The following is a 15,147-nucleotide window of genomic DNA, read 5'->3' on the forward strand; positions in this document are numbered from 1 at the left end:
CTTCTGTGCAACTCCTTAATTTAGAAGATGTGGTGTATTCATTAAACACCTATGAAAAGCCCATTAAATTAAAATAAATGTTAGTCTGGTTTTTTTATTAGGCTACAGTATTTGGTCTGGTACAAAATGGAATAAATTTATCAGCATAAAATCAGAATACAGAGTAACAACAGGAAAGAAAGAGAGAACTCTTTCCTCCAAACAAAACAGACCTATGTATTCACAAATAAACCTATGATCAGTAAGCAAAGCAGTTCACTAGAAAAATATCTATTCTGCTGTTTGCATTTCGAGGCACACTGTAGGAATTACAAAACCACCCAATTAAGAACACTGATATGTTATAAAGATATTTATTAGTTCCTTGTTAATCACACTTGTAGCTGCCAAAACATCTGCCATACTTCACTGAATTGCTACATTATGCTTTCTTTACTGTGCCATCTAAGTACATGAGATTTTAGCAGAAATCAAAACAAAGATATTATAAAAGTACTTTACAATGTGCAACAAACCAGAAATTAGCATGAAAAATTAAACATTAAGGTGTTTTAAACAGTTACAGGTAAGTAAAATACGACAAATATGTAAAAACAACACTTAATTACTGTAAGACCCTTTCTTTCCATACCTTAAAGTGTGTGACTTTGAAAGTTAATATTTAGTAACAATATAAGATCAAATGTCCTCAACTTAAACATTGTATGTTAAACTGCTAGGAAAGCTAACTCTGTTATTATCTTAAAGAATGATACCATTAAATATTTTGTGCAGAAGGATAACTCATGTTAGATAAACTTGATACCCATTATCTTCTTGGTAGCAGAATCCTAGTCTTTCCCAAGTTCAGCTTGATAGCAAATAGATGGAAATTGCCTTCTTACCAACTCTATTGCTTTCTTCATCAGCACAAAAGCCCAATGAACACCACTGCGAGTAGAAATGAAGTTTCATTATAATAAAATCTTATAAGCCCACCAAAGGAGCAGGAAAAAAAAATTTCCAATGATAATTATTTTAAAGACAAAATTGTCTATAATATGATGATCCAGCATATATAAAATATCATCTGATGCAGAATGAGTAATATAATTCCTCAAAAGAGGAAGGAAGATTTCCAGGGCTCTCCTGACTGTTTCTGCATCCTTTTCCTACATGCCCAGTAAAGTATGAAGCGTATACATCTTCCTCTTTTGGCTCAAGGAATCTATTATATATTAATTATAATATTCTTTAATATAGCCATTGAATCTCCATGATGATATTAGTCTTTGTCTGTTGGGAGGATTTATAGATGAGATGTTTTTAAAGTGCACACCTTCAATTAAATGAATCTTCCAATTTCATTAGTGTTTTGAAAACTATTCCTTTTCAATTCCTTTGTGCATCGTATGAACTGTAGCACAAGAACAGTAGCAATCAATAGCAGTAGCTTTTCTTTTCCATTTGGAACAAAGGAAGAAGAAAATGGAAGGAACTTTACTGCTTAAATGATTTCTTGACAACAATAAAGGTACTTTCTGCAAAGGCCTTTAAGCCAGGGTTTGCCTAATGCCAGTTAATTGTTTCACCATGCAACCACTACTAGGGAGAGAATTCACATTAGTGGTTTGTCAAACATGCTCCTGGGTTTCACACTAACCTTGGTAATGGGCTGTTGGGAATTTTGCAGTTTGTGTTTGCTTAGGTTCTCATCTACTTGTGGCACAGATGAAATACAGCACTAACCAAAACCTCCTGCTGCCCTAAGTAGTCTACATCTGATCCTTTGGTGGCAAAAGCATTTTCCTTTTCACTGAATGTTCTCTGGTCTAAGTGCAGCTTTCAATTACAAATTACAGATTTCCAGAAAAAAGCAAGTAATTTCTGCTATGAGCAAGCAATGAGAGGTATAAGACTCCAAAAGATATATTTAGGGGAAAATAATATTCATATGTGACTGTGCTTGTTATTAGGACAAATTTACTTCAAATAGACTAAATTAAATTAATAATCTAATTTTATTAGACTAAATATTAAAATCTGGCCTAAAGAAAAAGTTGCATGTTAGAGTCTTGCAATGACAAGCATTCCATACAAAAAGCATTCTTTAGACTATAACCAAAGTGATTTACTTACTGTAGTAAACCCCTTCAGTAATGCCAAATCATGTATGATGTTCACTGAAAATGAAGAAAATTCTGTGAAATCTGTGAGTAAAGACTGATTTTAAGACCATTAAAATATTAAGCATGGAGAAATGATATGGAAACACAAACTTAAGATTTATGACTGGAATATCAGAATAGAAGTATTACAAACTGCCACACATTCCTGGTTCAGTGTGTTTTGCTGGTTTGATAATAACAATACGTATAAAATTAGGCCATGACAAGAAAGTAACAGCTGGCTTTTGGGTAAAAAGTAAATAGAGGAACTGTATTTCAAGAGGAACTTCTATTTCAAGCCAAATTTGACTGTATTTATTCTTTCTCAAAAAAAAATCCAAAACATGTAAAGCAATTGGCTTTGCTTGGTATAGAGCTGAACCTGCCAAAAAATTGAGCAATATATTAAAATAATAATTTCATTGGACAGCTGCTTTTCAAATGCTGTTTCAAACTCTGGTTGAAACAGAAGCATGCAAGCTTACAGGAGGAGAAGCAAAATCATCAGGGCAATGGAAAAATATTTCATTACAAGTGTACCCAAACATCTTCATTATTCTTATTTTGGAATAAGACCAGAATACAGCTATATTTTAGAGTTTTAACAAATATACATGTCATTTACTTCTAATGCCTGAAAAGTCAAAATTCCCTGTCCTTTACCTATATCCCAGGTATCACATGAAAAACTGAAAAGGGAATTTTGTGGTTTCACGTTCTTATCCAATTTACTCTTCTGCAACCAGTATTGATTCTAAATCTTAAAAAAAATCAGATATAATCTTTTAGTCATCACTGCCACCATCAGTTTTTGAGAAGTACTAGAATTAAAAAGAATATGTAAACCAGAAGTGCATACTGTCCTTGCTAAGAACAGAGATGCTATAAAAAACCCAAAGATTTTAAAAAATGGCACAATGAAATGCCCAAAGAATGAAAGTGTTTCCACTAGGGAAGGAAAGGTTTGCATAAATAGGAATCCCTGTCTCCTTTCCTTGAGGGAGTTGCTGTATTATTGCAGCCATCAGAAAGAAATCCCAAAACGAATACATTTAAACTAAGCAACACTGATGAAAAGGAAGAATAAGAAAAAACACCACGGTTGGAAAGAAAATATTATCTGTCATCTTACTTATTTTAATCAATTTCAATACTGGATGGAAAGATTAGTCATGTGAAGACTTTGCCTTTTACCTCTGCAGTATTTTATCTTATGTAAGGAAAAAAATATATAAAAAGGAGCTGAAAATAACTAAAAGTGTCAGGGACTTCATAATTGTGTGGGACAATAATAACCTGGAATCACATATTTTAAGATACTCTCTTGAGTTTTAAGGGTATTTCTCAGGCAAAGAATTTCTGTGAGTGAAAGTAAGAGGGGTTGAATTGATCTCTCCTTTCCTACCTAACCTTTTATTAATGTTTTCCAGTGGTGATAATGAGCTTTTCTGTGACACAGCCATACCTGGATTCTGTTTGTGGGTGCTTCAGAGTGCTAGAAGTGCCACCTATGTCCTTGTCACTTTTTAGTGAAAAAGATTCAACTACCTTTGAGAAAAATCACTGCAGCAGCAACAACTACAGCAGAATGCAAAATCTAGGAAGGCCAAATGCCTTAGAATGAAATACTGACAGATTCTGTAAATATTTGTGTGTAAATTGTAAATACAGTCCTAAAAATGTAATGGTTTCATTATTTGTTTATATTTAATTAGTATAGCAATTACATGACTCATAGATGCCACTTAGTTCCAGCCTCAGCTGTGACTTGTTTGTTCACATCCACTGCTCCAAATGCAACATCTGTATCAAACACTGTAGTCACATTTCTAGGAAATACAAACAGCAGCACAACAGTTGGGAAAAAACTGTCATTTAACAGAAAGGATTGGACACTGTGTTGAAATATTTTACTTGTATGAGGCAAAGGATAAAAAAACTACAAAAGATTCTGTGCTACTGAAAAGAAAATTAATTTCTGGAGAATGCTCAGCTTAGGAAAATTAATCAAATGCATTCCCTTCCATGGTGTGAAATACTCATCAAAACTAAGCTGTTCATGTTTATAATGTTTTAGCATATTCATTATTACATTGTGAACAGTACAAGTTATGCATTATATCTCTCATTTTGTTGAGATGCTTCTCTACTTTTAATGCAGGTACACCTGAGAAATCTAGATATTTAGAACAAAACCTCATTAACAAATTTAATTACAGCCTGGCAGTTTGTCTTCTAGAAGAGGAAAAAAAGCACTTAAATATTTATTTAATAACAAGATAGTGAATATTAATTATATTGTAACGACAGAGAATGACAACAGTAGATTTAACAGATGTAGTTCCCAAGGCCTGTTCCCAAAGAGGTTATAGAAAGTCTACAAGGTACAGTTTCCATTTACATGTTATGTTCTTTAAAATATCATTCACCTTCCCCAATGTGTTTTTAGATAAGAAGATAAACCAGAAAGGCTCCAAGCACAACAGAAATTTTCAGCTGAGAAGAACAGAGAACCAAGCTGCCTGCAGAATGAACAGTAAAGCCAAAGAGATGAGACAGAAGTGTTTTCTAGGATAAAACTTCCATTTTAAATACACAACAGAACTTCCAAAGGAGAAGCATGGCTACAGTGAAATTAATTTACCTTTATCTGTAAAGCTATGTGTGTTTTTAATATTGAATGGTATGTCAATGACCATATCCATGGGTATGGAAATGGGTATGGAAAATCCACTAAATAAAGAGAAAAGAAAAAACCCACTCCAGGAGAGTTGATGTTTAATCTGCATGTCATGCCATATCCATGAGAAGGAGCTATGTTTTCTGTCCTTTTAAACTCTTTAAACGAAAGTGGGGAATACCAAACTTGTTAGACAAATTTTTGTTCCTAGGCTACCCAAAGAATAACCACATTGATTCATTATGGGTATTCATAGCTTAAAAGGTTAGAAAGGATCAAGAGGTCATTTGGCATCATCTCCTCTATAGCACATTACATTTCTTTTCTAAAGCAAAGCTGTATAACAGCCATCCAGACTGGATTTCAAAGAAGGCGAGTTCATAATTTTCCCTGGCTAACTGTTCCAAATATCACTGGTAAATCTGCATGTCTTTTTTTTCTTTTTTAGCTTTAATTTGCAGACCTTGCTTCTTAGTTTATTTCCGCAACAGCATTACAAAAAGCAATTTGCTAGGTTTAATAATACACTCAAGATACAAAAAGACCCAAGATACCACATGATGATGTAGAATCATCTCCCACTTTGCAGACAGAGGTGCAAGCCAAAGGAAAAACAGCAGCACAGACACAGCAGATAACTCAAAAGAGCTGTGCCAACACAAGTGAACTTTCCAAGTCCTACAGGAGCTAGTTACAAGGCCTTCTACCAATAACAGCAAGCCTAAGTTTATGGTTTAGTTGCTTTATGACAAGAATGATTACAAACAATTATCCTCAGACAAAAGAGGAGAAATTGAAAGGCAAACAATTATAAGCTTATTTAAGTCTCTTGTGTAACTACATTCCTACAGGCATGGAACTTTTGCTTCTTAACAAGAGGTTATTTTAAGACTGTTTTAACAAACCTGCATTTTTTCATTCAATGCTTTCTCTTGTTGCCATAGTGACACAGAAGCTGGCACATAGGAGGAGCTGCAGCCATTCTGAAAAGTCAGTGCAGTGACACAGGTGATTAGATCACAACTGCAGAACATGAAGATTAACTTCCAACACTTATTACAAAAATATCTTAAGAAAACCCCAAAACAAAAACCAGAAACAAGATTTAATGATCTCATTAAAGCCCATGTTTTCCAAAACAATAATATAATTAGTGTTTAGAGGCACTGAAACTAAAAGCTAAACCAGAAACTACTATTTGTTTTTAATGAAGTGTTGAATTGATAATGAATTTATAATAATAAAATGAAATTCAAACTTTTCATAATTCCTTCATTTCTGGCAAAACCCGATGAATGGTGTCAAATGTATGGTCTAAATAAGCCCTCTTCTCAATAAAGACATGACTCAGCAAGGAATCTGTAGATGGACAATTGTAAATTTTCTGGTAGGCACTAAGCCATGATATTGAACATAGTGGTGTATTTTGGTTCATTTGCTAAGCTCTATCACCCTGACTAATAACTTTTTGATATTACCTATTCTTTTGATTCACCACTCTTTTCTTTAACCTCTGAAAGACTTTTCCAAAATAAATAATTTTATCTCTATAGACAGAAAACTTAGCCAATATTCTCTTAAATGACATGACTAATTGAAATACTGCTAAGTGGCAACAACAAAAGATGTGAAACTAAGATTAGCATTGTACATCTTCATTACTAATTAAGTGGTTTCAGATCTTGAGATTGAAGGAACTACATCAAAGGCAAAGTACAATAATATTTTATCTTTCCAGTGATGAGTTTTCCATTGATAAAAGCGTCAAATCCATAAACAGCAGCTTTATCCTCCAAAGGAAAGATATATTTAGCTTCAATTGATTTATGGTTTTAATTGGTGTGAGGCTGTAACATCACTACCTGAAATTAGTATTTTTTGTGCAATATTAAATTGTGATTAAAACATCAACACTTTCAGTGTAATGATGCTTTTCACTACAAAATATCAATCAGCATGCCACAATTAGAACTTCTATTTATACTTTAGAAATGAAGGTACAATATTCATTAGTGCTTGAAAAATAGACATCTCCAGAAATATATAAGGAGCTGTAGAATTTTAATCTCTAAATCATCAATAAAATCTCTTCCAGAAGAAGAGGAAAACATGGCCTTCTAAAGGTCATTTGATACACTGGCAGAGCTGGAGGTGTCAAGCTATTGCCTGTAAAAGAAGTCACCACTGCAGTATGTCTATAATAGTACAAAAATCATTATGTGCTTTTATGAGGCTGCTTTGGCACTGAAACCCCTTGAATAGAGATCCTTGTGCAGAGACACATGTGACAGATTTGGTGAAGCCACAGCTCCAGCATGAGGGGACTGCTTGGGGCAGGATGTAGTTGAAAGGGGAGGAGATTGTGGAATTATGTCGCAGGATTGGAAAAGACTTGTGACTTGACAGAATGTGTTCTTAGGGAATACGTACTAAAAACCAAGTTAGCCTGCTTGGCTAACTTTTATTAGTTTTATTTCAGGTTAGAATAGCAACTTATTCTGGAGTGATTGATATTTTACTTGTAACAGCTAACTCAGGTTGTCTAACCAAAGCCAAAACCAAACCAAAAATACATTTCCAGAAACCTTTTATCATCCTAGGTATTCTTCATGGTTTACAATTCAGCCAAGGAGGTCTTTTAAAGAGGACAGAATGTGTATGCTACTGCAGAAAGCCTCTTGACAACAGTCACTTGATTACACACAGGCAGAAGATAGACTTAAAAATAGAGCCAAATCTTTCACTGACCAAAGAACTTTATGTATTTGTTTGCATATACATCTCTAAGAATAAAACCTATTTCTACTCAGTTTCAGGACTTGTCTTCATTTAGAGATTGAGTTGCATCCCCCTTTTTTTTTAATTTTTATTCAACTGAATAGCATTTTTACTAAAAAATAGCTTAACAAATAGAGTATTTTTTCAGGGCTGAGTTATGGAAAAGGACAATAAATAGCCTACTCTACCTGGGCTACAAAGCCTATTATCCTTGCCATAAAATAAACACTTTTCAGAGGGAAAGTGTTTATTTTGGGAAAGGACAGAAGAAATGTTTCCCAATCTGTCCTGAAAACCAGTTTTTACAGGATTTGAAAGATTTGCATTTGGTAGTGCATAAGCTAAATAAAGAGTTTATGAAAGATTAAAAAGCTATTTTTTGAAATATAGACTTGTGAAGTATGATTGAAACGAATCCTATATCAATGGCCCACATTTATTTATGAGGTTCAGAACACAAAGGTAACACTCCATTTCTGTGTTGTGCACTGTTGCAGGCTGTCTATCTAAGGGATCATGAGTTCAGGATAGCTCTTTAAGTTTTACAAGGTCTTTGTTTAGAACCTCATATTTGAATTATTTAAAGACCATTTGATGATTTATGTAGAAGTACTTCCTTTGCTTCTCTTGAAATGTACTGTGGCAGGATTGCAACTGCTGTTGGTAATTATGGCTGTAGGAAATCTGTTAAGCAGATGTTACACAGATGCACATGGTAACTGCTAATTTGGTAACATCCGCAAACAAATGACAAATTACTTTTTATTATGTTAGCTTCAAGCAAGTTCTCAAAAAAGGGTTCTGATAAACATTTATGAAAGTCCAGCTGAAGATGCCCTCACAATGATTACAAAGTCACCATTTAGAGAGCAACTTGTCTTCCTGACATGAAAGCAATGAATTCCCCCCATGAGTGTCACTCAAATAATAAGATTCCAATAAATTAATTTGTTTTAAACTTACAGCCTGTGAATTTGCCAGTTATGCAAAGTATCCTGTCAATTTATCTAGTAAGTATGTTCAGAACTGGTGTGTAGCATAGAGTTTACAAGCAATATGGAAAAGTTATCTGCCATAGGTCCTCTTTTCTAGATAAGAACTTTTTGGAAACTATGTACTCTGTTTCAGTTTGGTGACATCTAACTTGATAGAACTCCATCAGCATCTTTTATAGTGCCTCATCACCATGTCCCTCATCCAGGTGCATTTTTAACTTGGAGTAAAATACTTTCTGCTTTGCTCACCTTTAAAAGAAGAGATTCTTAAACTGAAAGCTATTGCAAAATTGCAGAAAGAGCACAAAGCAACAAATACGGAAAATGGATCATTTAATTCCGCACTGAAATAAAACTTTAACTCTTGTTAGTGCAATATCCATGAAATATATTATTGCAGCTAGAATAGGAAAACAGTATTTAACAGTTGGATATTATTCTGCCCTCATCCTGGGCTACTTGCAAAGTACCTCAAGTAGAGTTAAGAGACAGTAAAATAACCTCCCTGAAATAAAATGGAATATAAATCAGATTGAAAGAGAACAACATCATGTTGATCCACATTGGCAGCTTTAATGTATTGATGAAATAACATAAAGAAGATAATAAATTTCTTACTAAATGTTTAAGTGCACCACATGATCCTAAAAGAGAGTAGAAGTCTTATTTATAAAGTGCAACCTACAGATGAAATGGTAGTAATGAATGTTCTATTATTTTGTCCTCTCAAGGCAAGAGGAAAAAGGCAAGATGCTCTTTAATTTACATGAACTACAGGCAACAGCTAGTAAAATGTTGACATAAGAGGCTGCATAGCAATGTCTTACTGCAGTTCAATATTGATCCAAGAACTAGTCTCTGTCTCTCAAATGCCTTTGGGACAAAACGAAAGGTTAATCTAACTGATCAGCATCCCACTTCTTGATTATTGTGTGATTTTTTTTTAACTGAGATTTTTTCCCTTTCAATTTAAATGCTATTATAAATTAATCATAAGTGGGAAGAGTTAGTGAAAACTGTTTTATTGTACTCTTACAGAGAGATGCATTGAGATTCAGAATCTTTTATATCTCTGTGGTTCAGTTCTTGTAAAAGCTTTCAATGATTGAACATTATTTACCACATACTTATCAAATGTCATCTACCTGAAATATGTTAGGAATCTTAATATCAAAACATTTGTATGTCATAAAAAGCATTTACCACAAACAGCATTTCCTCGTGTCTGCTGATTTATGCAATGTAGTCACTATGGTTTCTTTATACATTTATACAGTAAATGTATATGGTAATTGCTAATGTAATCCTTACTCACCAGAACCCATATAAGTGTGCATTATTTCCACATCTAAAAGTGAAAAGAATACTCTTCTGCCATACAGAAATTGAGGAAGAGCATCAAAAGTGAGTTTCATGTAATAAGATTTAAGCAAAGTCATTCCAGAATTGGGGAACATTCTATTGGCAAAGCTCTTCAAATTTAACATAATTTTGCCTTCAGTTTTAGCAAAATTCATGCCTTAAGCAGTGATTTTCTTGTTCTTAAGTCATAGTTGTTTGTTAGGTCATTGGAACTCAAATTACATGAATGAAGATTATCCTCTTCAACATTTAGACAGCAAAGTAAAAGAATTGACATATGTGGGAAAGGGAGATTAAATGAGCCATAGGCTTAGCAAAAGGGTGGATAGGCAGTTACTCTTAATAAGAGCTGTAATATCAAAGGCCTTCAGCAGTAGCTGTGCATTAATTACATGTCACCTGATAATGCAACAAGGACTATAATTACACCAATTTTTCCATTACAAGAAAATGGCTGACTGAAGGATGGTTGAAACCTGCTGCATGCTCTGCCTTCTGTGACTATCTTCTTACATTACTTGATTTATCTCATGAAAGGGATCCTAAGAATTGTGTGAATTGCTAGAAAATAAAAAATCTGCCCTAGGGAAGTACTGCGTGGTTTTAGTGTTCTGACTCTAAGGCAAAATTTGAGATAAAAGTCTCTGAAGCAAGGACTGGAGCAGACTGCATGGGAAGTGGTTAAGTCACCAGCCCTGGAAGTATTTAGAAGATGTGCAGATGTAACACTTAGGGACATGGTTTAGCAGTAGACTTGGCAGAGTTAGGATGGTTGGACTTGATGAGCTCAAAGGTCTTTCCAACCTAAACAATTCTATGACTGCATGGATTTGTTGAAGTACAGAAGTATCAAAAGTGTAATTACCAACCCCAATCTGAAACACAAGATACATGTTTGCTGGGAAAGAATTACTTCTAACAGCCTTTACATACTGACCCTCACAGAGTAACAAGAATTAACTTACACCATTTAGGCCGATGTTGTTTACTGATTCAATTACTAAATTATCCAGGCCTTTCATAGAATTATCAGGTGCATGGACATAACCATCTGCAGACTCCAAATTCTTACATAAACAATAACATAACTAAAACCCAATTCAGTGATGTGTTTTTTGTTCAGAGTTTCCCCTCTCCAACAACGAGAGAAGAACAACAGCATGGCAATTTTAGCCAGGGGAAAAAACCCTCCCTGGTTCTTTTGTGGAGAGAGAATATTGCTCTTCAATTTTTATATAACATTTCACTACTACAGCATCACATGCATTAAAAATGTAAATGGAATATTTTAATTTAAATATTGAATCAGGATACAATCTCTACAGTTCTTGTTTCTCTATGTGAAGGCAAAACTCTACAACACTTGCACCATTTGGTGTTTTCCTCCTGAAATCTCAGACATTAGTATAGCACTTTGTAATTCAGCACAAGATTAACTACTCTACCATTTTCCTTTATGGATGCTTTCAACTTGCTCTTCTCCCGAATAGGCAAGAATTTTAGTTTAATAAAGAACACACAGTTTGCAAAGACTGCCATTGCTGTTAAAAGATTTTTTTTTTTGGCTGAGAAAACTTCTGTTCTCAATATCCACCTAAGTAGTCTCTCATATTCTTGCAATTCCAGGGAGTTCCAAAACAAATCCCATTTTATCAGCATGCTATTCAAAGCTACTTGGAACATATCTTAATCAGTTTTATTCATTTTGTTTAATTATGTGGAAAATTTAGTGTGACCTACATTTTCAGTAAAATCATGGCTTGAACTAAGTGCAAACTCTTTTCCTAATCTCTTGCTGCTGATACATGCCATTAGTAATGTGGAATTACCTTAATTTGGACTGGAACAACCTCGCCTTCAGTTCTCCTTTCACACAGAACCATTATAAAATAACTCTTCTTCAAGAAAGTAAATTGCATTTCATGTTTCCACTCACTGATTTATAATCTGAAAACATATTTTAAAAAAACCAAACAAAAACCCCATTACACAACATCTAAAAAAAAAAAAACTTTGGAAAACTGATCCAGACTAAACCCAATGCAGGAAACACACAACACACGCCTCAACAACAAAACCCCCAGACCCAAGAGGACAGTATTAACCCAGATCTTTTTTCTGACAGAATTCACCTCTGGCTGTGGAAGTGAGGCTGAGGCAGGGGAAAGATGGAAATAGGAGTGCTGCTCTTCTCAGCAGTGTCAATCTGAATCATCTGTAAAACAACTTGAATGAAAATCGGCTGCATGTCATTTGTGACAAACTATGCTAAGATATGGGAGACTGTGAAAGTTTAAATTAAACAGGAGTAGAGTTTATGACAACAAAATGTCAGTATTTGGCTTAAGTGATTAAAACATATCATCAAGATCTATTTGTTTTCCTGGGCACCTATGACTGTAAGGTTATTTTAAAAGCTGATTTTAAAAGAATGATAAACACTGTGTAAATGAGCACACTGCACAGAGCACTGACCTCTTTATATAGCATATGAGCTCCTCAGCATGTCATGGGGCTTTCTAGAGTTTCAGAGCCCATCAGTGGTAAATAAGCCTTAAGTGCAAGCTAGCTGGTCTTATGACTGGGTGGGTTCAGACAGAACAAAGCCAAAAACAATGCTCCCATTAAGCTTATTTGAAGCACAGGGCACAGTTTAATTTTCTCTGAAAAGCATTCAGAGGGCATGCTTCAAAACTACTCTGAGAACTTGAACAACCTTAGGTAGCTCTTGGTTTGGCTGAAAACTGCATTACTGCTCCAAGCCAAGCTAATGCAGACACCCTGCTAATGCTACAGTAACTAGTGTGAAGGGAACACATGCTTATAAAACAAAACAGTCAAGTCATAAATTTTTTCACCAAGGAATGTTTGGATCCCAGTGCACCATGTCCATATCTTATCCAGAGGGTATGTATCAGTGTCACTGGGAAAGACTTTTACTCTATTTATATTTCTGAAAAGTCTACTTGATGATGCAAATTTTCCACAGTGACCTAAGGCCAAGTAATTTTATTTGTGAGATAACTGGATAGAGCTGACTAGAATACTTGGCCCCTCTAAATTCATCCTGCACTTGCAGGAGGAGGCAGAAGAAATCAGAAACTTCTTGTTCAAAGGTAATGTGAAAGGAACGCAGTTCTTGTGCTTGGCAAAAACATCTGATGTTAAACTTCCCTCTCTCTTGGAGAGGCCCTTTGGAACAAAAATGCCTTTTCTCTATCTTAATGAGAACTCCACATAGACTGCAAATTCTGATTAAGCTTCTATCCTTCTATAAACAAACCTACACTAAGGACTGAAGAAAAAAAAAGAAAAAAAGGGAAAGCAGATGCTATTTGAAGTACTTGCGTTCATTTCCTAATTCACAGTTTTCTGCCCTATGTACGTACAAATGGGGAAACATTTATTAGAAAATTTTCTTTAGACTAAACCCAAATAAGTTAATTACCCAGTAGGTCCTTCTGGCTTTAAAATTATTGGTCAAATTGTGCCACAGCTTTTAAAAGGTGAATAAAACCTTTACACCAACCCTGCAGAAAGATTCTGCTGTAGTGCAGAGAAGGAATAAATCAAGAGATAGTGACAATGCAGAGAAAATGTTTAAATGGCACTGACATCAGCATTTGACAATCTGATATAAGATTATGGTTTGATTAATTTATCAAGGGCCAAGTTGAGAGGAGATGATTAGGATGAGGTTTCAGATTAAAAAAACTCCAACAAAACACATTACCCTGAGATAATTTTAGGCTGAGACTGAGAGCACATTACCCACACTACATTTAAGGAATACATTAATATTCTTACTCTCTGACCTATTTGATTTTCAATGCATGCATTGTTTCTGCAGCGCAGGAAAAAGAAAATCAGATGGCTACTGTGGAATAACATAAATTATTAGTTATAAAATAAGTAGTTAGTCAAGGAGACAGAGCATCATAATCCATTTGAATCTGGGTTTTTTATTAAAACCTGGAAAATCAACACTATGAGATGCAATTTTACCCATGTCTGTATACACTATACACCTGATGGAACTGGCAACTCTATAATGGTAGTAGGTGCATTTAGGTCAGGTAGATAACAGATCAAAGAGCACATAAGGTCAATATATACCTAAATATTGTGGTTCTTGTTTTTGGTTGGTTGTTTTTGCATTACCAATGGTTTTGGCATAAAAGTACTCTCTGCTCACACACACACCCACTCCCGCAAAACGGGACAATGCAGTCATCAATCACAGCCAGCTTGGGTTCATGAGGAGAAAGTCCTGCTTGGCAAACTTAGTTTCTTTTTATGACATGGTAACCCATCTAGCTGATCAAGGGAAGGCAGCTGATGTAATTTTTGGATTTCAGTAAAGCTTTCAAAACTATCTCTCACAGTGTTCTTTGGCTGAGGGGGGGATTGTGCTGCTCTGCTTTGAGCTGGTGTCACCTTGAGTCCCATGCGCAGTTCTGGGTGCCACCATACAGGAAAGACAATAAACAATTAGAGAGCATCCAAGGAGGGCCACAGGGATGGTGAAGGGCCTTGAGGGGAAGCCTTATGAGGAGTAGTAATAAAATGATTATAAAAATAGCAATATAATTAGAGTAATAAAAATTTGGACAATTTGGATTAGGACAATATGAGACAATAAAAACAAAAAGTTATGGATAGCCTGGGTACCTCTTTCTGGGTAAAATAAGCTCAAAAAGGACACACGTTAACAGAGGATTAACCCTTAAAAACAGTAGCTTGTTGCATATTCATACATCTCATACATGATGCATAAATTCCATTCAAATACAGGATTCTGTCTGGTCAGTGTCAGCTTCTTCCTCTTAATCCTGATGGCATAGTCATGGCTGAGCAAGGCGGGAAGAAGTTCGTTTCTCCTGATAATGGAGCAATAAGTTCTCTTTCTCTGAAAGATTTAGGTGTCCTGTGGCTGCTATCTCAGTGGGCGTCCTTTCTTTAAAAAAAGTATCTTACATAGCATAGTTTCTATTTTAACATTATGTTATAACCTAAAACTATATTTAACACCCTGCTTAAAAGAGTTAATACAGCATAGCTTTCTAACATAACACATATAATGTGAAAAATGCCAATCAGTTGTTTTTACAATTTTAAAAGTTTAATAGTAATAACATTGTTATAAAAATAGTAACACAATTAGAGTAATAATAATTTGGACAAT

The sequence above is a fragment of the Camarhynchus parvulus genome, chromosome 1 (assembly GCF_901933205.1).
Source record: "Camarhynchus parvulus chromosome 1, STF_HiC, whole genome shotgun sequence".
In the NCBI taxonomy this organism is placed as follows: domain Eukaryota; kingdom Metazoa; phylum Chordata; class Aves; order Passeriformes; family Thraupidae; genus Camarhynchus; species Camarhynchus parvulus.